General features: G+C 31.8%; 1 protein-coding gene and 1 pseudogene across 6 annotated transcripts in view; one reads left to right on the plus strand and one right to left on the minus strand.

Moving 5' to 3' along the window:
- ERBB4 (erb-b2 receptor tyrosine kinase 4) overlaps positions 1–26,805 on the plus strand; it is a 944,884-nt gene that overhangs the window by 137,514 nt on the left and 780,565 nt on the right. The window lies entirely within an intron of this gene.
- LOC118614267 lies at positions 12,954–13,072 on the minus strand (annotated as a pseudogene).

The following is a 26,805-nucleotide window of genomic DNA, read 5'->3' on the forward strand; positions in this document are numbered from 1 at the left end:
TCACCAATCAACATCCATCACCACACATAAATTGCAGTTTTTTTCTTGTCGTGAGAACTTTTAAGATCTATTATATTAGCAGCTTTCAAATATATGATACAGTATGAGTAACTATAGTCACCTTACTATACATTACATCATCAGGACTTATTTATTTTATAACTAGAAGATTGTACATTTGGACTCCCTTCACTCATTTTACCAACCCCCAATCCCCTGCTCTGGCAACTAACAATTTATTCTCTGTATTTATGAGGTGGAGTGTTTTGTTTGTTTGTTTATTTTGGTCAATTTATTTTTGTTACATTAATTTTAGGCTATGTCAAGACAGTTCAACTGGATTTCTATTAAGGGTTTTTTTTTTTTTTATTTTTGGTCATAATGTGATTCTATTATGAGTAAGTCCAATGAGGCAATTGGGGACATGACTGTCAGAGAGCTCAATTTTAGTAAAGTTGGTTGATTTGGTGGCATTCGAAGAAATGTTGCAATGACTTGGAGAGTTTAACCCTCTATCTTTTCAGTTGGGAGAGAAAACATGGGAAATCAAGAGTTTCATACTGCATATGTATATGTAATAGGTTTACTTAGTTTGTCTATAGTTTTCTAAGCAATGAAGTAAAATTTACCACACAATATTGTCTGGTAACTCTTTAACAATTAAGAAAGACTGTGTTTTCATTACCGTTTGTGCGTTTCTTCAATCTAGAGTGAAAAGTACTTCCCTAGAAGGGGTTCCTTAATCATTTAAGGCACAATGGCTCCTTCTGAACTTAACTTCCATCCAACCTTCTGAATTGACTCACATTGCTTTATAGAACTCTGCTTTGGTATTTTCATTGAGTTTAGAATAGTTCGAGTTACTTTTCCTTTAGTAGCAGTGCTTAGGACAGTAAACCTCTTTATGGCTCCCACCTAAATAACACTTTGCAAAATTTTATATAATATATCTATTACCATGCAGGAATATATTCATTGAATAGTTCATTGAATATATTCATTGAATATATTCCTGCATGGTAATAGATATATTTGTAACATGCATAAACACACAAATAAGTTATGTGGTAGAAACAGATTCACGATTGATATATTGGGTTAAAAAATTGATGTCAGAAATGTAATTCACTTATTTTAAGATAGCATACTTCACAAAAATATATTTTGAAAGTATATGTTTAAAACTATACTTATATATTAAAGTTTTATTAAATATTTGTTAATATATTTAAATATTACTCCTATGGTATTTTTCTCTCATAAATTTTAGGCTATTTGGAAATGCATACATCTTTACCATTTATAATTATTATATGGGCAGTGCAGAAGCATATGTGTTTCTGTACTATGCATGTGAATACACACAATGTAAAGAGTTATATGAAAGAAACATAAATGTTTGAAAACATTAGATCAAAGGGATTTCTTTAGATTTTTTCTCACTGTATCATTTATTATCTTGTGATGATGATGTCTATTTGATTTTTTTTCTCTTTCTTATCTCCCTTTGCCAAAAATAGCTTACTAAAGGTAAAGAGCTGTGGAAATAGCCTTCTTGGCAATACATAGATACAGATTTTTTTTTTTAAAGATCCTTTGGGCTCAGATAATTCTCAATCATCATTCCTTATCAGGTGTTACTAAAGGTAGTCTATACAGACATCGAGTCTATTTATATATTATTTCTTTCTATTGGTAAGTTTTCATTGTAGTGCATTTGGATATAGTGTATTGCACTCACTCCTTAATCCATGGAGAGCTGAATAAGGAACTTTTTCTGAACTTCCCATAACTGTGTTATTTTTTATTATGTGGTTACTGGCATGTTGACAACTACTTTGTTGTGTGGAAATGTAAGATCTTTTTAAAATGAGTGAATGAGCATAGGATAACAATAATGGCTTTGAGGATAACTGTTTCATGAGATTCATTTATTTTACTAGTGTTTTACTACACTTAGTATTTGACCATGTTCTTTTTCTTTAGATAATAGAATAAAGTATTTTGATAGAAAATGTCAGCTAAAGTGTGAAGGTTTCAACTGTGAATTTACAAAAATTGAACACTTCATCCCTGATGCTGAGTGGTAAATGAATGTGGACTTTGATTTTACTCACTTTAAATATGTTGACATAAAATATTCAAAATTGTTAAAGAAAAGACAATCAGGGGCTTTAATAATGAATGTTAATTTTTTTAAGAATACTTAAATTCTTCATTTTTAAAATGAGACAGAAATCATCTCTTCTAAATACTTAGTGTCAGAAGTATCATAAGTGATAATATTCACTACTGCATTTCTATTCAGAACTTTATAAGTTGTTAGCTAATACATTGGTAGTGCATAGGATATAATATAATTTTGGTCCAGTATAGACTCTGAGTTAGTCTAAATGTATAGCATAGAAACTGTATTCTATTCAGCTAATATTGTCAAAACTTTGGAAAAGTATATTTCATGGAACCACAAAAACAAAGAGATAAATAAGGCTAAAAGCAAAATGTTTAAAGCCGAGAAAATTTCATCAAGGAAAGAAAAAATGAGAGACTTGAATGATGGCATTCAAATGAATGAAGGCAACTCTGTCAAGAATAATTTCCCAGATCCATGTTGAACATAAAGAAGTATTTCTTGCAGTTAATATTTCCTGACTATCTTAATGTTTTCTGATAGTGTGTAGCACCTTCATCTCTGAGGTATGATTGCCAGATTTTAGTACTCAGTGCAGATTTCTTTTACCTTATTGACTCAGACAAGGAACATTGGTTCTGTTGAGACTTTGAAGTTCTATATTTTGATATTATTATACTGTCCTCTCCAATATATATTTTGATTGCTAGGGACATAGAAGCACTTCCCATACTTCAGTCATTCTAGTACCACCTTTATGATTCTGGAAATATCACAAAAGATCTCAGAATTTCCCAGCAACTTGCCATTGATAAAATCTCAAAACACAAGCCACATATACAATGAGTGGCTTTGGTGAGAAGAGTTATAAAAATGGTATAATTTTTGTGCCAGTTCTATTTGTTGTTTAAAGATCAGGCAGGGTTAAGTATCAAAGGACTATGCTTAATCAGGTAAACCTCACTTTGATTTGGTTATATGTATAATTCTTTAATCTTGGGTTGATTGTTTATAAAGAACAGCTTAATGATGTTTATTGCCACAGCAATATTACTGTGATGTACCTTTCCTAACTTTTAAAGAGATTATATACATACTCAAAGTGAGAGCTCCTGTCCGATTTTGCCATATACATGACATTCATCTGGCTTGGTTATAAGGTGTGTGATTTATTGGAGTTAATAAATGTTCCATAAGAGGATAGCTTACTTCTGCTTAGTTTCATGTTGTAGACCAACACACTTTTCTTCTAAGTAGGATGTATTAAACAGTCATTAGCAAACATCTTTCATTTATGTATTAATTTCAGTCTAGGAGAAGAGCAGCACTTCTTTTCTCTGCTATTTATGTTTAAAGATATTCTCGGTAAATATATAAATTAACAGTCTTTCTTACTTTCTCCTGTGAACATGGGTACTGTCTGCTATGGTTCTATCGCAGAGTAACTGAGTCACTGAAGGAAATTACACTGCCCCAAATCGTACACAGCCCCAAATCATACACAGCTTCCCTTACTTGTTAATTTCTAAAAAGCAGAGTAGAAAGACATATTAATAGGTACATTTCTGACATCAACAACAGAAAGTACACTATCCTAGTTATCTGTCTCAACTTGTAATGCATCAGCTTTTCCTGTTTATGAATATATGTATATGTTTTATATTCACAACATTTTCAGATAGGTTGACTTCTTAAAAATTGAAGCCTTCTAAAACCCTAGATAAAATATAAAAAATGATAACTTTGAAAGAAATGAACAGAAACATAATTTGTGTTTATGCAAGTTCACCTATTATAAGTTCTTCGCAGAGAGAGAATGCATATACATTCTTTAGATTGCGGGCTTTTTGTTTTATTTTGTTACATTGTGTTGACTCTACCCTTAATTTTTTGTTATTTATCATTTCTGTACTTTATGTAGAGATTGGTAATACTTATCACTGAGTTCTTTTACAGGCAAAAGTATTAAGGTCTTAGAAATGGTTTAGCCAAAGGTGTAATATGATTTATAGCATTATTACTGATTTTCTAAAAAATTAAAAAAACAAAAAAAATAAGTGGCGTTTTTTTTTTGTATTAACAACTGTATTTGCAGTAATTACATATATTTAAATCAATTCATGGTTATTACATATGTGCATATGTACATATTATATAATAATGTATAGTATGTGATAATGTATATATACACATAGTCAACTTTCAACCATCTTGTATTAAAAATATAATAATTTAATTACTCTTATTGTGTAAGTTTTTAACTTTTAAAATTATTTAAACTGCTGCAAAATTATAATTAGTACTTTAATTCTTAATTACTTTGCTTAGCAAGCTATAATAGATATTGTAAAAATCCTGTTATCATCTTTGAGTAAATAAAACAGCATATAATGTTGAAAGCTATTGCTATTGTAAATATTATGGCTCTACCTCCAGTTTCATTGACTGCAAAAAACTGTTTCCTAAAAAAATCATTGCTATAACTTGATTAATAATTTAGCAAAAAGCATTATTGTAGTGAATTATTATGAATGGTATTCCCTTCACACTGTAGTGTCAAATCTATTGTTCATGAGTTCGCGTTGGTCTCTATTGCACTGACTAGCTATATACATTAGACAAGTTACTTAAATTCTTTACCTTTGTTTTCCAGTCTCTAAAATGTAGACAATACAATATAATATCTATCTTGGATTTATGTTTACTATTATATTAGATAATATATGTAACACTTTCAGCAGAAAGTCTGGAATATATTTACCACTTAATAGAAGTTATTTCTATAATTTTAATCTCCAAATACAAAAATATTGAATAGAGTTACCTTTGGAGGAGGTTTCTTCTACTACTTTCAATATCAATTTCAATTACTTTTCTTGTTGTTGTTTGGTTTTGGTTTTGCTATTTAGTATAGTGTTAAACTTATCTTGAGAGAGACGATTGAGTGCACAAGCTATTTCAGGCAAGAAGAAGCATGTCCAACTGCAAGGAAGTAGAAAATAAAAGGTAGTATACAAAGAAGTGTAGGTAGTTGATCATAGACACAGTGATGGACATCACAGGGCAGGGATCCCCAACCCACGGACTGTGCACGGGTACTGCTCCTTCGCCTGTTAGGAACAGGGCCGCACAGCAGGAGATGAGAGGTGGGCAAGAGAGCAAAGCTTCATCTATATTTGCAGCCTCTCCCCAGCACTAGCATCACTGCTTCAGCTCCACCTCAGATCATCACTAGTCTCCGGTGCCAAAAAGGTGGCAGACTGTTGATCTCTAGGATTCAAGGTCAACGTGAGATTCTTTGCTCTATGTCAAAGAAAGAAAATAACTATTTGTTATGTCTGGTTTCCCTATTTTTGACCAAACTATGTTGTTTATTAGGTAAGGTGAAAGGGGACATGAGATGTAGGACTGGTTGGTAGAGGACTCAGTTCAAACTTGGCCTGTTGCCACCTGGGTCTCATGTTCTTCAGGCTCTCCAACATTGTAAATTAAGTTCCACATCTTCTAGGCTATGCTAATATTGGATTTTTTAAATTTTAAAGTGAGAAATGTAATATAATTAAAAAATATTTTCTATACTATTACTATCTTACTTCACAAAATAGAAAAGTGTTCATGGTATAATAACCTTGCTACTAAATTTCAATTTTCTTGTTCACACAAATCATTTTCTTGCCTACCTAACACTTTATCTCTTCCATGTGTATTTTTATTTCTCATGAAGTGGAGTGGAGAGAGTAGCCTCTTAGCTCAAAATAAGACTTCATATGACTTCTTATGGTAAAGTCTCACTTGTATGACCTGAGCAACCTGGTTATAGCCTTGAATATTTCATTTATTAATCAACTAATTTGATCGATGACCTTTAAGTGTTCAGCACAGTGTTGTACTGCAGTACTGTAGGCATAGATAAAAATGTCATGTTCTCTGTCCTCAAAGCACTTAGAATCTAATTGGGGACACTGAATAATAGTGACCTACACAAAGCAGTACAGATTTAGTAGAAACTCCTGTGGTTTGGACTAAGTGTTGTGAGGGCTCTGAGCCTCAGGTTCATCATTTGTGGAATGGGAATTGTAATATTTACCTCACAGAGGTGCTGAGAGGAAAAAATGAGATAATGTATGTAAATTGCTTAATTGGCCATGTGGCAATAGTAAGCTATCCAAAAGGGTAGCTATTGAAAAGACTGGAAACAATGGTCTCAAATGAGTGAACACTGGTGTAATTTGGAAAGACCTAATGAATTCCGTGGAACTTCTATTGGGAATTAAAAGATGGCACATGGTGGTGATAAATACATATTTATTTAATTGAAAGTGAAGTAGAAGGAAATCAGGGCGTAGGCAATGAAAAACGAATATGCAAAAAAAAAACACAGTTTTGAGCATTTGTAAGTATTTGAGATGATAAAGAAACTGATTTCGTAGAGCAGAGAATGTGTTTGGATAACTAGGAAGAGAAAAAACAGGATTTCGAAGGCCTTAAGCCCACAAGAGACTTTTCAGATTAGATTTTTAAAAAATAAAATAGGAGACTAGTAGTGATGCTTATACAGGAAGCATTATGGTAGTGGTATGTAAAGATGAATTTGAAAATGCTAGGTACAAGAATTGAAAGAGGCAGGTTGTAGTGGGACCAATAAAATAGGGGAAAGAAGTGATCACCTTTTCCTGTTGTGGGGCAGTGAAATCTAGAGGGTGGGACTCACAGGAAACAGGCTTTCTTTGAAAACTTGCTAGAAACTTGGTAGTGTTTTACCCCTAATATCTAGTTTATATTCAGTTAGTCACCAAATGATTTCTAAGATGATAGTGCTTGTTACAACAAAAAGGCAGTTAAGAAAAAGCAGTTCTGTGGGAGAAATAAAATTAGGGAATAGATATATTATGGTTGAGGTGACTTAAAGCTTGTTAGGTAGAAATTTATGGATTTGATAAGAGGTAAAAAATGAGAACCTGGGTCAATAGAACAAGTGATAAAGATTTGTTGTTATTCACGTTATTGTTGAAACTATGTGAATACATGCAGTATGTAAGGCAATTGGCACCCAAGGGTTATGTTTTTTAATAGAAACATAAATGGATTTTGTGATCTGAACATTAAAATATTAATAAGATTTTGGATTTGAAAGTAGGAGATAAAACTCTTAATGTAATGGGAAGTAAAAATGAGAATAGTAATGCCAATACGTTACACATTTTCTTTTTTTTAATTTCTCTACAACATTTAATTATTTTAAGAATATTGAGAAATAGATAATGTATTCACTATTACAGCATTATCTTCGTTTCAATATTTCTTTATACCCAATACAGAATGTATTATGCTTTAACCTTTTTAGCTTTAAAGAAACTAACATCAATAATAATTGAATATATCCTTTTTAGTTTATCTCTTTTTTTAACTAAATTTATTGAAATGACATTGGTTAATAAAATTATATAGATTTTAAGTGTACAAATCAATAGTGCATAACATTTTCTTAATTTCCATAAATTTCAATGAAAATCATAAACCTTGAAAGTTTCAAATTGAGGGCCCATGGTGCTTTACGTAGCTAAGAATGTATCAGTTTTTGTAACTTCCATAGAAATGTCTTCGAGGCAATGTACGATAATTAATTCCCTTATATTTCTAAGTAGCTACCAAAGACAATTACTGTAACTAGATTTTTGACATTCTCCAAGCTAGTTCCTTATACTCTTCTGAATTAGTATTTGGTCAGCTAGTCATTATTTTATTAATTTACTGTTTTTAACTGTCTTTTTTTAAATTCCTCATTTTTCTATATCTTTCTAGGGCCCTCAAAATATTTTTGAGAAGTGAGATATTCAAAGTGATTTTTAAGGTATGAAATAAGGAGAGACAATCTATATTAAACAAAATTAGCGTATTTCTTTCAAGAAAAAAATTACTTAGACTGCTAGAAATTTAGGTTAAACAATGTATCAGCAACAGATTAAATTAATTAAATGCTGATCATAATACACATATTTTCATTAAAGGAAGTAATGTTAAGGTTCACATCAAAGCAAATTAATTCTGACAAAAGAAGAGTAGTTAGGAATGAGGGGAAAGAAATAGGAAACTAAAAATTATCAAATGAAAACATTAACTTTAGACAGATATATATTTTTAAATCTCTTACTATGCCTTTTTGCTTTTCATCCAGTGGTTATGTGAAGAAAAGATTTAAGAACAGGGATTGCAAAGTCAAATATATAACAGTTCAAGATAGATAACATAAATAAATGAAGAGGACTGATGAATCCTGTCACATGGAAGAGGTACTCTTTTGTCCTAAAGCAAGCAATATCACTAGCTCCAGCTGATATCATGCAGAAATGTTAGCTCATTTTTACATGATTCCAAATTCTTAAGGAATTCCTATCTTTATGTGAATTCCTGCTGCTTTTAAGTTTTGACAAATAACTCAAGAATTTTAAACAGTGTTTAGAAGCCAAACAGAATGTATTGTGGGCCACATTTAGCTTGCTCTGACAGTATTTGCAATCTCCTTTTGAGAAACTTCCTAGACCAGTGTTTCTCAAACATTAATATCTACTGCAGATATTGTTAACAAGGCAGATCTGATTTGAAAGGTTGGTCTAAGGTCTGAGATCCTGAATTTCTCAGAAACATCCAGTTGATGCTGATATTGTTGCTCCCTGAGCCACATTTTGAATCATAGGGACCTCTGATGCTAGGGCTATAGCAGATCTTATTTATTCTTCTAACTTAGGTGTAGGGAACAGGCCTCATCTCATACGTCAGTTCCCATTGATTGATTATGGTACCTGGAATAGTGTGTCCACTGTAGATAAGGGGGGAAAAAAAGAATGATGGCATGTGTGTCTTATATTTAGCATCTCGTAGCTAGCGTAGTCCTTTCATTATACAAATGAATAAACTGAGTTTGAGAGAAATTACATGATTTTCTCAGCCTTATATAGCTAAATAGTTGCAGAACAAAAACTAATACTTTTGGAGATAGCACTAGCCTACTAGGACTACCGTATCACAATACCATGTGCTGGGTGATTTAGACAACAGAAATTTACTTTCTCACAGTTCTGGAAGTTGGAAGTCCAAGATCAAGGTGCCAGAAAAAGCAATTTTATTCCGAGGCCTCACTCTAAGGTTCGTAAATGGCAACCATCTCTCTGCGTCCACATGTGGCCTCTACTACGTGCATGAGATTGAGGGATCTCTAGCATCTCTTTCTCTTCTTATACAGAAACCAGTCCTATTTGATTAGGGCCCACCCTTAATTACTTCCTTAAAGGCCTTGTCTTCAAATACGGTTATATTATTGTGTCAGTGCTTCAAGATATGAATATTTAGAGGACACAATTCAGTCCATTACAGAGACCATTTATCAATTTCATATCAATTTATACAGCTATAATTAATCATTTTTAATAAAAACAATATACTATTGAATGATTTTATAACGTCCATAAAATTTTGTGGAGAGAGTGGTTACAAACCATTTAAATGAACATGTGCCCTTTCTTAATCATACGGTTTAACCCTTAAAGTCGAAAGCAGGAACAATTAAAAAAGCGATTTTTGATACTCTTCAAAAAGAGATATTAAATGTTCTAAGTTATATAGCCATACATTTTATCAATGAGACTTTTGTGAGGAAAAATGTTAATGAGAAAATCTCCTGGAAATGTTAATAGAAATCTATTATTCACACCTTGCCATAGCAACACTTTCCAAGGGCGTGACAATGTGGTGCGTGGTAGCTGCAGACCTCTCCATATACTGCGTGATCTCAGGTTTCCCTTTAAAGAATCTTGGCATCCTTACCATAGACAGGTGTAATTTGTACCATGGATCTGGTCAAGGTCAATACTCTTTTTTTTTTTTCTTCGTAATTTCTGTATGTTCTGTAATGTGTAGGCAGTCCAATGAAGCTGGGATGATAACCTAATTGTCATTTTAATCTATTATTGGTTTTTGGAGGAAACAATACATTTAATCTTATCTTGTACAAATTAGGCCAGAGGAAGATGAAAACTGTCAAGATTCTTAACATGATCATGATTTCTATCAGATTTGCCATGGCGGGCGTCAGAGACAGTATTCTAATACTTGTTTCAACGTTATTCTTATTCTGTGAATGGTGTGTAAGTGATCTCTTTGCAGGTTTTGACAATCATATTTATATTTCTTAGGAGAATTTCATCTTGAGATGGTGATACTTATCTCTTTTGCCTCACTGTCATTGAGTGACATATGATAAATGTTTAGGGAACTTCGCTGGGTTTGAAGGGGTTGTGTCTGCCATGCGCTTAATTGCCAGTGTTGATTTGGCTCATGTGATTGAGGAGGCCTTCACCTTCAACATGTACTTCCTGAAACTGAGTAAAGACAGTTTCCTTCATAGGAAGCAATTCTCCTCCACATGTACTTAGTTATTTACAAGGTCTTATAAATTTGACCATATTTTTTATTTTTTTTGTGCTCATTAGCTTGAAAGCACTCTTGATTTATAGATGAAAATTGTAAAACATATATATAAATGAGATAAGGATATCATTAAATATGGAAGAAGCAGTTTATTGACTTATCAGACTATATGTACTACTTTTTAACTCATAAAATTGTAGTGAAGGAAATATTTTTATTAAAATTCAATTTGAAACAAGGTTATGTTTTTTCTTGTACTTATAGTTATTTCAGTTTGAACAATAATGTGAGATTTGCAATAGATTGGCAATACTTTTAATGACATTTGGCTTATGATCCTTAATATTGTTTTATTTTCTATAATTTCATTTTAGAATAATTATGGTTTTCTTTGCATTATTACAATTTATTTGCTTCATGTTTTCTCCCTAAGTCTTATGATTTATATATTCTCCCAATAGGAATACATTTTTCCAAAACAGCTTTCAGAAAATCAAAGAGTTCACAAGATAATTCGGGCATTTTATTCTTATATAAGCTTATATATTTTTGAACACATTAGTTTGCTGATTTAGTTATATGTATTTGCAACCTTATTTTGTGTTTCTCATAGGTATTTGAGGTGACAGAAAAGCTCATTACTTGTTCAAAAATTAAAAGAGCAGACACATTTCTTTTTTGCTTAAATGATTTCTATGTTTTCTAAAAATATGTGATTGATTTAAACTTGAGGCAGAGACTATAATCATTCATAGTTAGCAGTCTGTTATACACACACACACACACACACACACACACACACACACACACACACAACTAATCTGTTACAGCTTCCTAATTCAGAAGACTGCCCTCCCTGTCTCCTGCTGAAATAAGTGATCCTGAATGGATAGTGTACTGGCATGCACAGAATGCAAGTCAGTCTTAATAGCCCGAATAGTGTATTTTGGGATGAGGGAGAATGGAATTTATTGAGAGTCTGCTCACAGCTTAATCTGCCACCACAAGTGTCAGTGGCCTTGGCTCTCATTCCCAGCTTCTTTTGATGAGCCACAAAACTTTTTTTTGCCCTCTCCTGAATAGTGAAGGTATAATATGCCGTAATAATCAAAACTTTGCATCATTATGGTCACAGCTATTCAGGGTTTTATTTGTGGTATATCTGAAAGGCGGGAAAATAAATGTAAACCTTATGGGAAAGCTTACATTGTTTGTCAGCCTTTTTGTTCCCTTTCTTTGGTGTTTTGTTTTGCGTGTAAAGGCTGCCCAGTTCCATTATCCCTGGCTTCTCTACTCTGCAAATTGCTGACTGAGAATTCTTTATTAGCAGTAGTAGGAGTCAAGGGGCTTGAGACAGAAATTCATTTTTTTTTTTTAAGAAAAAAATTCAGGTTCTAATTGGGCACAGGACAACTTGGAAAAGCATAGCGTGCACAGTGTAAAATTTTTGGCAATACATGCTCTGAATCACTTCCCGAGTATACTCCCATCTCCCTTTCCTCCCATCTTCCTAAACAATCAGCTAGCTGTATGCTAAGTTGATTCAAAAGAATGGGTAACTGCAGAAGGAATTAGAACTACGCAAGGAAGCAAAGTAAGAAGTTTTAGCTCAGTATTGAGATATGAAATATTCCACAATTGAAATACATTTTTACTGCATATATAGATTCTTTAATAAAACTGTCCAACTTCTTAAAGATGTGTGAAGTTGTGCCATTCCACTAGATGGTTTTCATGGTTCTTCTTATAATATTCAACATGTTAACATCTGTAAGCATAATTATTCCTACCCTTGATCTTCTTCCTATTACCTGTTTCATATCTGTAAGTCATACATAGTTCAAATCATAATGGAAATCATGGGTAGTAACAAATTGTAGTTCTTGAAAATTTTGTAAATCTGTTTGTAGTCATGTACAGAAGCCAATTTAGCTGCAATATTATTTTATAATAGATTGAAAAGAAAATCAAATACAAATATCCAGAGCTGCATTTTATAACATTCGATTTGAGAAATTAAATATTTATTTTTAAGTCCTTATAGTTTGTACCTGTGTTTACTTGGTACATCCGAAACCATTTAAACATGAAACTATCAATTATTCTGTAGATAACTGGGTTACATTATTTCATCGAACTTATTGGATTAGTTAAGTAGACAAAGCTTACCATTTTATTTGTTCCAATTTGTAAAACACAAAAATATTATATTCTAGTGTAAATTTATATATAATTGAACTGTCTAACAAATTTTTATGTGACTTTTAAAAATAAATAAGTTTTTATTTATTTTTTTATTTTTATTATTATTATTTTTTTTTAGGTGAGGGAACCCTTGGTTGACCCAACAGATTGTAAGGACCTTGCCAGTTTACATTTCCTTATTTTTTATTTTTTACACTTACAGCACCTGGTCTTGCTAGGTGGTCTCCCATCCAAGTACTAACCAGGCCCAACCCTGCTTAGCTTTCGAGATCAGACAGGATTGGGCTTATTCAGAGTAAAATGGCTATAGACAAGTTTATTTTTTAAGAAAGCAGCAAATGCAGTTGTCTTAGATATACTTGTTGCCAAATATAAATTAATTTAGATATAATGGCTACAAATGATATTTGGCAACTGCAGTATTTTGATTTCAATTGTTTTATAATTATACCTGTTAACTTATAGCTCTTTTAAGAAGTGTAACTTTGCTTATGAAAGAATATTTAGATATACATTTGTGTATGTGTTTTAATTTATATCCTTGTTACTCAGATCAGAATTACAAGATTTTATTCAACAGTTCTATTGAATTATTGTCATATTCATAAAGATTTTGTTGTTAGTGACTTCATATCTATTTTAGTAAAATGAAATTTTCTATTTAGGAAATGTTGCTATTCATGAGCCATTCTTAAATTTAAGAACAAGATGTAGCATTTTGGGCACAATATAAGTCAGCATTTGTGAGCATATTTGATACTGGTGTCAGGAGAAAAAAATCGCATTAACAAGTGATAGTTATATATTTTTTAAAGACTTGGGGTAAACTTTTAGTACATCAAAATGGATTTGTTGTTGCTGAGAAAAAACAGTATGTGGGTATATGTCTAAAACATAAAATGCATATTTTATGGTCTAAAGTATATACTATAAGCCTTATTAGTGATTTCTTTAAAATTAGCTACTAATTTGGCTGTTCATTTAGTTAACTTATTTCTACTTCATTTCAATGTCTTAAGCCTTTATTTTAGTATATTGTTGGAATTATTTGGCTAAGTATTTGAAAGTCATGATTTTGTCAGATTCTACTAGTAAACACGACCAAAATAGTGGTTATATTGAATTCAAAACTTTATAATAACAGCAGAAAAATATTAATAGTTTAAAAAGAGATTTATTATAATCCCTTGAAATATTCAATTACATTGTCTCAAAAAATTTTATAACCTAGAAAAAACTTCCTTTGTGAAACTATTATAAAAAGTTATGTATATGTAAATTAATGGTTTTTTATGGCTACAATTTATTATATATATTTTATGTATTGAAATGTTTATTAAATGTTATATATTTTAAATATACACATTTAAAATACACATTTATATATAAAATGTTGCTACACCTGGAGGTATCAGAATATTGCAATATCAGATATTGCAAAACATAGGTAATCAATATAATGGTCTAAAAGGTTTATGCCTGAAAAAAATGTCACTAATAATATTTATCCCAGTTTTAATTTTGTGTCATCTTACAATATAAGAAAAGTATATCTAGAAAAAAGAATGAACTCCAGCTCCATTTTGTTATGATTCAGGCCACAGAAGCAGCATAATTTAAATTGATATATTTGTTTCTCTGTTTCAATATCTAAGGTTAAAAAGGCTGATTATATATAGAGAGAAACTTTCATACTACTGTTTTTCATATTATCAAATGATAACATGATGACCATGTGCCACATTTTGCCAGATAGATGTTATCCCTTTATAGTCGATGAACCAATTGAGGATTTCAAGGTTAAATAATTTTCCAGAAGCAATAAATCTGGCAGGTGCCAGAAATGGATTAGAATTAGTGGACCTCAAGCTACAAACACATTTCCCTAATCATTATTCATCATTGATAAGGAAAAGCTGTCTTCAAACTATGCATTCCCATGCACTGTGAGTTTTGTTTTCTACTATAGAAAACCTGCTTCAGATTTCTGATTATTTAATAAGAGGTCCAGGAAAAGGGTTAATTTGTAATAACATTCTGCAATGCAATGTGCTTTTGAAGGTCAGAATTACACAGTTTTGATACTGTTTACATTATATAGAATCCATATTCAAAATATCTCCTCTTTATACCTTTATACCAGCTCCGGAAAGAGCTCTCTCTCTTAGTGTCAGCCTTCAGAAATGTATCAGTACTCAAGTCAGTCTGAAATATTACCTGGTTTATTTGACTAGTGGTGTCTAGATAAGGGGTACATATGATTTGACCCAAATAATATAGAATCTTACTGAATACCTAAAATCAAGATAATTAAGGCTTTATACATTTAAGTCATATGAACCACGTTGAAATTTTATTATAGAAAATTGGTTTATACTGAAACTTTTTCATAGCAAAAACAATTCTTTATAGATTTTTAGGATAGAATTGGGATAAAACCAATTGAAACCACATATTTGTAAAACATAACAGTTAAAAACATATTTAGCCCCTTCAGTAACTTCACCAGTTCAAGTAACTTTTCTTTGCTTAAAGTGGAACTCCTTCACTTAGAATTTATATAGACTTGGCCATGAATTAAGAGAAAAACTAAAAATTTCCTCTAAGAAGCGTCTATTAACACAATGAGGTTATATCAGATGCGACAGTAACAAAGTTTGAAATTAAAATAGCTAAATGAGATATACATGTTTCAACAACTCTAATTCACAAGCGATTAGTTAAGTAGTCCTAAGTGTATGCTTCAAAATCTTTAATCAAAAATTATAAGTGGACAATTTATGTATTAGACACACACTGATAGGGCAACATTACAGATTAATTAATAATTATACGGAGATTTATCAAGAGGTAAAACTTTTAGTATAGTGCCTGCTGCCTAGTAAGTACTCTACAAATGTTAATTCCCCACCCGCCCACGAAACCTAGAAATGTTGAAAGTGACCACACTTTTTGTGGTAGAAAAAAAATTGTCTTACCCTCCTTAAAATCCCACTAAACATCTACACAACAATCATTAATAAAAACAGATAGTTTCTACTATGTTTAGTCTTTTAGCAGCACTTACTAATGGACCACAATGTATCAAATATTAGAACGGACATTACTATGATAAGTGTTGATAAAGAAGTTTCCAGGAGAAAAAGAGATTACTTCCAATTGCATGAGGAAAATGAAAACAGAAATGGTTTGTGAAGGAAGTCCCAGATGAGGCTGGGAGTTTCTGGGAAAGGTGAATTTCCAGAGATGAGGGCTTGGAAGACCAGCATCCGATCAGAAGAAATCTTGTTTGTTGAGGGTGGAGTGTGGGAAAGGGCAAGGAGTGTGTGACAGCGAAAAGTTTTTGTTTGTCTAGTGCACAGTGGCAGAAGGGCTGAGAGAGAGTGGAAGTTAACTCTGGAAAGATATTTTAAAGGCTCTGAACTCTAACATTCTCTAATTCTGGGACTGTAGGAAGTCTATTAAATTTAAAGAATAGGAGGTCATTGTGGATGCCTTCATTTGGAAGTGATAGAAAGGTTCTTTGTTAGGGACAGTGAGGTGTCAGTTTTCCACAAATAGATCCCTGGACAAACACAGTACTGATATGGAAGAAGAACATTGATTTGCTTCTAGTGTTGTGATAAAATAAGGTTATATGATATTCTCTGGTTCTGATGAATGCATTTAGATACAAAGGTGCAAATTCTTCTTAAGACAAAAGTTACATCTTTGACTTCAGTGGAAACTTTGTATATCCTTGCAGGCATGTATTGAAAAACAAAATAACAGTGACATTCTATTTTGAAGGAAAAAAAATGAATGAAAAGTAGAACATGCTTTGTTTCTGCAGCAAATGCAATTTAATTTTCCCCCCGATTAGCATTAGTTTTTTTACCTTTAAGAAAATACAGAAAATCTTCACAATAGAATATTGGGTTCTGTTTCCTTTGATGTAGTAATGCATATACAATATTGCACTAATGATTAACTGTTGTGCCCCTGAGCTTTCCCGAGACAAAACCTCCTTTCAGCAGATTCCTTATCTGCTATCAGGGGAGTGTTTACAGCAGCTAAAACTCTTAAGCGCCTTGTCTCTGAGACTGATGGGGATAATTAAGCCAGTATTTGCCAGCCCTCTGCTCTTCTTCTTTGTGAGGTTGGAAACTCAGGGAAAAAAAAGGATGCATTAACCAAAAACAAAACCCTGGAAATTCATATTCAGCAATTTGGTATAGATTTTATTGGTTGACTTTCCTCTAAACCTTTCGATTTGTTTCAGATACATACATATCTGAACCATCAGGCAGAAAAGAAAACTACTCTCAATACAGATCATCTAATTTTCTACAAAGGAGAGAATATATATATATATATATATATATATATATATATTATTAAAAATTATGTGTTATATATATACTTGAAGTTTTAACAAAAATTAAATATTTATGATTTGCTGTAACAATCAAATTTAGAACTAATTTAATATATATACAGTGGTAATGACAAAGTAGGGTATAGTTTTCTGAGTTAAGACTTAAAAAGGGTCCTGGTCAGGATTTTCTTATTTTTGGAATTATAATTATTGCGAAATTGTGCAGCAAAATATGATTCGGGATGATTTATTTACCCCCATTGTCTGGATCTCCAGAGGAAGAATTCTCATAAGCAATACTTAATAGTTTGTGCTAGGATGGAGATGAAATAGAATAATTTATACAAATTGCTTATGCCACAAATTAGGATAATATACTATTTTAACTTAATCTATATTCAGTGTAAGTTTTTTTCTCTTTTTTCATGTGTTATAAACATATTTTGGCCCCAATTTTTCATAATTAAAGTTAGATTCTGAATTCAGTGTTTAATGCTGGTGAGTTATTGCTGAGACATTATTAAAGTATGAGTATTTCTTTTACTCTTTAATTCAGTCTTAATAAGTTGCCAATAATGGCAAAATTTAGCTTCTGTGATCTTTCGTCCAGTTAAAGACTATGCTATGTTACCATTTTTTTCATATTACTTAAATTAATGATTCGCAATTTAGACAAGATAACTATATATAAAGAATTCCAGTAATGAAAGAAAAAAATCTTAATGACCAAGAGAAAACCTAGATTATAATGAGTTAAGATGCTGTATAAATGATATAATCAAGAAATAAATTTTTTCTCATGTGAACATTTATAATCCTCCACTATTAGAATGGTATACTTTTCACACAAATTGTTTGTTGTATAAGTGCACTTTATCCATATTTTAGAGTTATACTAGAATATTGTCAAACACAGTCAAACTAGGGTTTGAGTGTATTATTTGACAGCAAATACTGTTTGCTGACTACTGAATGTAGAATGTGTGAAAAAAGGAATACTCTTAAGATAAATTATTTGAGCATATGAAGTAGTTAAAAATAACAATAGTAGTTGAAAAGATTAAAATAATCCTTGGTGTTTTTATTAATGTATTTCTATGTGGGAAGATAAGACTCTACTTTTTTAGAAATGGGAATATAAATACTAGTTATTATGTCTGAATATTATTAGTGGCTAGCAAATTTGATTGCAAAACTTGAAAACATCTATAGGAAGACATTTAGAAATGCTCTAAAAAGCATAATTTGATCTAGGAAATGTACATTGACAAGTAGGAAAGGAATGAGTATACTATGTTCAAGAATAATCTCATAGAGATTCTGTGGAAATCGAATGAGTCCATCACCGTGAAATCCATCATTGTTTGTCCATTATCTAAACCCTCAAAGCTCAGAAAGGATACTTCTCACCCCCCAGAGTGCTTACCTACTATATTCTTGGAGTGTAATGTGGTAACCAAGTGACCGTAAGTCTGAACAATTTCAAGTCTCCCACACAGCGCAGGGCAGCACACTGTACCTTTGATGGAAAGCTACATTTCTGCACTATTCAATGTTAAGCAATTGTAAGGAGGCTGATAAAAGGAAAATGTTGATGTGTTTATGAGACTATTTTCGGTTTCTGGACTTTACTCAGGGCAAGTGTATATTTCCATGAAATGAAGATAAGAAAAACAAAAAGGTGAAGTATTTTAAAATGTTAAGCTTGATGAAACAAAGCTCTAAAATATGTATTATAAATTTCTGCTAAATTATATTTTGCCTGTTCTCCACAGTATATCCATAGCAAGATAATATATTTTTAATAACTTTTTGCAACTGCATATACATGGTCTCTATTTTTAAAGTCATATTCTCAGAGCATTTCTGCTTCACAGAGAGATTGATAAGCATACTCTTTTGTTTGAGAAATTGGTTTTACTATTTTTTCTTAATAGTGAGAGGACACAAAGAAAATTTTATCATTTATTATAATAAAGAGGTAACTATATACTATTTAAAGAAAATTAGTCTTTTGTTGTAAAATTCATTGACAAAATGAATTAATATTAGCAAGAATCTGTGTGGTAAACAAAAGGGAAATGGAAGGAAAGAAAAAGCTGAGAGACAAATTATCCTCTGGAATACCAAATTTCTCCATCTAATATTTTGAAGATAAGACACTGCTATATTTCATTATGTATCATATTTATGAAATATTTTATTTACATACATTAAAATTCAAATTGTTTTACAATTAATTTTTTTTCTAGGCCTCCAAATTCCTTTAACACGATAGTATTAGAACAAAACACATTCATGTTTGTTTCATGAGACCTAAAATCTAAGGTATCTTAAGAAGTTTCCGTGAACATGTTACAAAGATAGCAAAACCAAGCAATTCTTTTTCATTTTATTTCCATATAAAAAAATAGTACTACAGTTAATGTTCACATAATTTACCTCAACATAAGGACTCATACTACTGAGATAAAAAAAAAAAGTTGGTAAGATCAAATTATCATACAGAGGATGGTTCCCGGGTGGGTCCATCTGTCTGTCTGCAAAGCAAGAGTGCTATGAGGTTATGATTTAAAAATAGAGAACAAGTATAGGCAGTTGTAAAAAGAGATTGTTACAAATATATTAATGTGTTATAGATAAGCATGGGAAATGGCAAAAAGTAACATTTTTCTTTCAAGGAATTAAATATTACGTGATCAATTGTCAAGTTTTATTTTTAATCAATTATTTACGGTTTCTTTAAAAAGAAGTTTGCTATTGAGAGAAGGAGGGGTAGCTGAAAGAAACAAATTAAACCATCATCATATAGCCTTCAGATTTTTATTTTTAACACCACTTTATATTCTGTAAACCAATGGAAGTGTGTATAACTTGATTAATGAGGTCTTGCTTCTCCCGTGAAAACATATGTGTAATTTGCGGAGCTTTGTGGGGATCAGTACAACATAATGGTTGTCTGCCCCATTCCAAGTACTGGCTGAAACAGTCTGCAATAAGCAGTTTAGAGCAGTCCTGTTAACAGAAATCAGCTTTTTATAGAAAAAGTCAAATCGCTTTTATGTTCAAAGTTGGATATATTTGTAAGGATAAACACTACCTATTTTACCTTTGGGAGTTTATTTAAAACATATTGCTGTATATAAAGGGGAATTCATTTAATTTTATTTGATGCTTTCCCCTTAACCCCAGTGGACTGAAACGTACATTACAGATTTCCCTTGTCATTGACATAATTGGCTTCCTTAGGAAGAGCTGGAAGCTGAGATGGGAACAGATGACGGATGTGTAGATTGGCAGTGTTTTCACCATACTTATTAATATAAAATTTTAACTTCTTGCACTGTCTCAAGCTCCATAATAGTCAATGTAACATGTACCCTTTAAAAACTAGTTTTTATTTAAATGTTGTAATAAACTCCATACTGACAAGATGACTGTAAGTACATTGCAATGGCAGACAAAATTTTTAAATGTCTTTTATTGAGAAGCTGAGAAAAGTGAGCTTGCAATTATAAGAATAACTAGCAGTATTGTTATGCTTTCAAGCTCTAATATGGGAATTTCTGACCTCTCTTGCATTTTTCCACAGCTGATAAGCTAAAACTTGGCAAATGCCACTCAACCTTCATTGGCTTTATTTAAGGACTTTAATAAGTTTGTATTTCAGAGCCCTTTTTCTTTCCAAAGGGAGCAGAATTCATGGTTGAATACAGATCATTTTTTGTGCTAGCCTCAGAGAAGCTCATTTTAAAGTTTATTTAATGCTGATAATTGGCTTAGAGTCCTACAATACAGAATCCTAGGATTCGTAAACTATTATTATTCTTCAGAATTTTATCAAAGATGTAGTAGTCTTGCCTATAAAACATAAGAACACCTGAACTGACACAGAGGAAAATGATACACAAAGAGTAAAATGCAATGTAATTTACGAAGTAAAAGGACAATAAAAGATTGAACTTGAAAATATAGTTTGTATTATTAAAGTATCTAGTCACTTTATTATAAAATTATTTAAGATAATTTTAATAGACAATAATCATAAGATATACAACTTAAATATCAACGTCTTATCTTTTCTCTTAGACTATTTCCCTAGGGACAGAGTTTTCTGCCATATTCAAAATTAGAGTACTAATAAGCCTAGCACAATTCTTTGCAATATGCAGTTAATAATGATTTCTTGAAAACAAAACAGAATAGAAAAATAAAAGAAAAATAGCATATCCACAAGTATTTCTAAGCCTAACGCCAACTGGTAAAAGCCCCTTGGAAATATCAAGTGATTTATGCCTACTTTCTTCTTCCAATTATTTTCCCTCGCCTTTCTTTCTGCAAATGCGAGTTCCCATGAAAGAGTATCCTGAACCCAGAAATACTCTCATTAAAGGCAATTCTTGTTTTTCAGGAACAAATGTCTACCTGACTGTCTGTAAACAGATTTGTGAGGCAGGTCTGAAGTTAAAAAAATTTTTCTCGTGAAATTGCTAACGTGAGAACAAGTTGCTTTCCAATGTATGTTTTTATGTTTATGTGTGCATGTGTGTCAATGTGGACTTTATGTGTATATACCTTTGCATTGCAGGTAAATATACTGTTGAGGTAAATATACTGTTGAGGCTATTTGGTGAAACACCTTGATCTAATCTGGAAACTTTCATTTATGATTCTATCCTGTAGCTTCCTCATGTTCAGACTCTGGTCTCTTTTACATAGGAATTATTAAAATTACAAAGCACCTAAGACAGCTCTTGGCTCTTCACTATTCAAAAGTATCACATGACCTAAATTTAAACTTTCTGCTAACCCCTAACTATAGACGTTTACCTGTGTGAAGTTGTTTAGGGACAACTGCCTTAAGCCTCATTTATATGATGCTTATATTCTTTAGATTAGTCAGTTGCATGTAGAAAAATTGCTAATTACAAATTTCTCTGTAGAATAAAAAAATTAAAGAGTCTTTGTTGGTCAGGATAAAACAGGTAATAGGTAAATCCTGTAGTGATGGATATATTCTGAAAAGTAGCAAAGCCTTAATAGAGTGCAGGCTTATTTCTTTCTCATACAAATGGTCAGTAGAGGTCAACTACTCTTCTCTACCCTGTAGCTATGCCACTTAGCACATATGGCCTCCCAAGTCACCAGATAAGAAAAAGAGAAGAGGAAGGAGAGGTACCTCTGTCTCAGAAGCCCTGTGATCTGGCTCTTGACTCTTCAGCCTGATGTTTCAAGATTTCTGACCTCCACACACTTTTACACATTGAGCTGATAAATATATTTTAGTGTGGATTCCTTCCTCGTTTTTCAGTATCTATTCAAACTATGTTCTAGTGAGCAGTTTCAGAGACACTACATAGATTTTTAGAGTAGAAAATTTTTTTAACACATGGAGGAAACTAATAATAGCAAAATATTAGTACAGATGGTTTCTGTCTAGAAAATAATCCCTAATAATTTGTATCAACCCTTGATTATTTTTTTAGGAAGCCCCAAATCTAAAGTTTAGGGTCATGCATTCATTGCCAGAGAATATGGAGCTGACGAAAATAGTTATTCTCCCAAGACTGGTCTGAATTTTGCATTTGACAGAGAACAACATTAAACTAGATTTGTGAAGTGGGAGTATGAAAGTTTTCATTATGCCAGACAACTAGCCATAGTAATAAAATTTTTAAACAGGCAGTTTATTAATGAAGTATTTTTTGTTTTCATTTCATGGTTTAGAGTAATGTATTTTCCTGCAGAAAGAGATGGTGCCACTATACAAGTAAATTTTAATTCATTTTATTAAATTGATTTTATTTTTATGGTATTATATGCATACGTTTATATATTTCATTTAATGAGTCTAAGAGAATAACAGATTTTCCTTTATGATGTTTTAACTTGATATTTCAAGTACCAACCTAGCTTGATGGATATTTTTAAATCAATTATTCATTTTTTTTTTCCCCACAAAGAAGGATCTCTGGTCTATTGGTTAAGATTTTTATCTTCATTTCTGTTTTCATATTTAGTACATCCATTATCATTATTTTACAAACTACTGTTTTTGTTGTTCGAAAGATGATACCATTGTTAATCTATTTGTTTGAGGGTCATTTACTTTTACATGATTTTAGCAATATCATTATTTCTGTTGGTGTAATCCATAGCAGCCAAGATATTCATATATACTCTATTGCAGGTTCATTTATTGAAACAGTTGGGAAGAAATAAGGCAAATGAACATTTTCCTGCCATATTTATTGTGGCTATGGAACACTTGATGTGGCTGGCATGAATGGGGAACTGCATTTTTAATTTTATTAATTGTAATCCAGATTTAAAGAGTCGTATGTGGCTAGTGAGTGGCAAACATTTGGACAGCACCACTCCAAAAACTTGGGAATAATTAACCCAAGTTTTATATTATTAAAAAAAAAAATCATTAATATCACAGTCCTCCGAAGACACGCTATTTGGAAGAGCTGAGAAATTCACTCTCTAATCACTCATTTCTACTTTATTAGTTTGCTAAATCTGTCATAACAAAATATCACATACTAGGTGGTTTAAATATAGAAATTTATGTTCTCAATTCTGGAGGCTCGAAGTCCACGACCAAGGTGTGAACAAGGTGGTGGTGGTTGTTGTTTTGTTTTGTTTTTTTCCTGAGGCCTCTCACCTTAGCTTGCAGATCGCCACCTGATCTCTTCGTCCTCAAGTGGTCTTTCCTCTATGCCCGTACATCCCTGGTGTTTCTTTTTGTGTCCAAATATTTTCTTCTTATAAGGATACCAGTTCTAATGGATTAGGGCCCAACCGTAATGGCCTTATTTTAATTTAATAACTACTGTAAAGGCCCTAGCTGCAAATAAAGTCACATTCTGAGGTACTGGAGCATAGAGCTTCAACATATAGCGCCTTCTCTTCCACGTGGCATCTACTGTCTCCCTGTATGTGTGTGTGTGTGTGTGTGTGTGTGTGTGTGTGTGTGTGTATATATATATATCCAAGGCATTTTCTATTTGAGTCTTGCTTGCTTTTTTATTTAATACTGGAATTCTATTTAGAGCACAATACATGCAGATTTTAAAACTTAGCCTTATTAAGAATGGTGGCAATTACATTTTTAAGAACTTTTTTATGTTTTTTTATTTTGACTTTGTCATTTCATTTATGGGTTGTTTAATATGCTTCACTATGATGTGTTTTGTCGTGGAAACTTCTGTCTTTCTGAGAATGGTCTATAATTTTACAAACTTATGAAATAGATAAATATTTGTGCTTTACTTATCATTTTATATAACTCTTATGATGGATTTTAACCATTCAATATCTCTTCAGACTGTTTCAATATTAGCAAGAGAAATAGCTGATTTGAAGGGGATACACTTTTAGTTTCTTTATCTTATTGCTTTTTGAAATATCTAATGTTTTTTTAAGTGACACAAATTTTTAAATTAAGTTTTTATGCAGAACTTTCTATAATATCTATTTGCCATCTCTCTCTTCTTTAGGCTAAAAAATCAAAGTATTCGCTTATTTTCTTAGAAGTTCTTTTATTTAATACTTATTCCTTTGTAAATGTTGAGACTCTTAGCTTTATTAGGATAAAAATAGCTTTGGCAAAGGTCTTAGCCCAAATATTAAAGGAAATGCTCATGTTTCCAGCTAGGAAAATTCATTTTTATATTAAATAAATGCTACATGAGGAATATATCACAAAATAATCATATTTTAGAAATATTAATCTGTTTCAATTACAATTCAGCACTTTTTGTTGTAATGTCTTACATTATTGGAAGTACTTTGTATTTAAAAACTCTTCTTCACATTGCCAAATATATATATAATGGAGGCCAATGTTCCATCATTGATTCAAGAATACTAGGTCCCCTCTTTTTAAAAATTTCTTTAGTTGTTCAAGGAGCGGGAAATATATTTATTTATTTATTTCATTTTTTTTCCTTTTTCACTGTGCTTAGGGACAAATCTTAAGAAAATTTGTGATAAGCATTAATGATGGTTTTTTAAAATCTATTTTCCCCTTTTTTCTTGCTAAAAGAACCCTGATTTTGCTGGAGTTGCTGTCCTAGTCTTCTTAGGAAGACTTTCTCTCCTAGTAAGGGCAGCCATACAGCATAGTTTTGGCCAAGAAAGTTTGTGTGGAATTTTTAGGAAAGTATTTGCTTGACTAAGGAATAGTTGCAACCTCTACTCCCTTTTCTAAACTTCTTCCTGTTTTGAATGTGGAACGATGTCTGGATCTACAGCAGCCATCTTGCATCCAAAAGGTGAAAAGTGTAAGGTCAAAATTCACAATCTATAAGAGTGGTAGAAGAAACATACAGAAGGTGTCATATTTCCTTTTTTCATCATTTAGCACTTAAACTAATGTCAGCAGGTACATACTCCTGGACTTTTTTACTACGATGAAAAAAATGAACTCCCATTTGACTCTCTCTTAGTCAAGTTTTCTGATACTTATAGCCACATATATCCTTGACTGTTAGAGATTATATATAATCTATAACAGTTTTTGTTCAATAAAACTTTTTTCATGTGGAAATGTTCAATATCTACAGTGTCTAATATAATAGCCAATAGTCACATGGGGCTGTTGAGAAATTTAAATGTAACTAATGTGATTAGGTAACCGAATTCTTAATTTACTTCTATTTTAATGCATAAAGTCAAATTTCAATAGCTATAAGTGACTGGTGGCTAACTATTGGACAACATAGATCTAAGATTTATGATGAATAATTACCTCAGTTTTTCTGTTATAAAAATTTCAAATTAATATCTCCATCCTCTGAAGATATCTCATGAAATATCACCTCATATTACTTATTTATGTCAATATCCTTGAAACTCATTATGTCCTCTTTTGATAAATTCTGGGTAATCATCCCTTGTTTGTGAAAGCATAGGTCCATAAGTAAGATCACACATATTTATGGCTTTCTTCACAGACCCCTTTGTCCTCCTAATGTGGATTTAGCAGAGTTTTGCTTAAAAATTTTCCAGATATTCAAGTTATAGTCTCTATTTCTTTGCCTAAGTCTTGGCTTATAGTTATGAAAGTTTATTTGCCAGTCATTAGTGTTATTATGAACAGAATTTTGAATCATTTTTTGAAATCAGTTTTTGCTCTGAGGAGGCAAAAACTTAATATTGAACCATTAAACTGGCAGACTGAACACACTGAAGAAAAACACACTCACAATATCACCATAGGCTCATGCAGTACACGGCCTTAGGCTTTGAACTATCTCCAGCCAAGCATGTCCACTGAGTTTTAGGTTTACTTTATTCTATTTTCACATTTTTATTTTGAGAAACAACTTATTCACCTTCTGTACAGATTCTCTTTGTTTGTTAGAATGTGAATCTGTGTTAAAAACTTGAGTATTACTTTATTCTTTGCGAATACTCAGATACAACACTTTGTATTCTTCATAGTCTTTTGTAAGTCAGTGTGGTGTGTTTTTATTTTCATTTGCATTTTTCTATAATGATTTGAAGGAAACTTTTTATCGAAAGGAAAATGATAAGATTTGAGGTACTGTGACCATACTTTCCAGCAGTAACATGTGAGACTATCTGGCTCTCTGTGCAGACACTTTACTAAAATAGGTGAGATTTTTTTCAGCATGTTTCTCAGTTTCATAAAAACATAAATTTGATGGTGAAACAC

This window comes from Rousettus aegyptiacus, unplaced genomic scaffold, assembly GCF_014176215.1.
Source record: "Rousettus aegyptiacus isolate mRouAeg1 unplaced genomic scaffold, mRouAeg1.p scaffold_m13_p_2, whole genome shotgun sequence".
Taxonomy (NCBI): domain Eukaryota; kingdom Metazoa; phylum Chordata; class Mammalia; order Chiroptera; family Pteropodidae; genus Rousettus; species Rousettus aegyptiacus.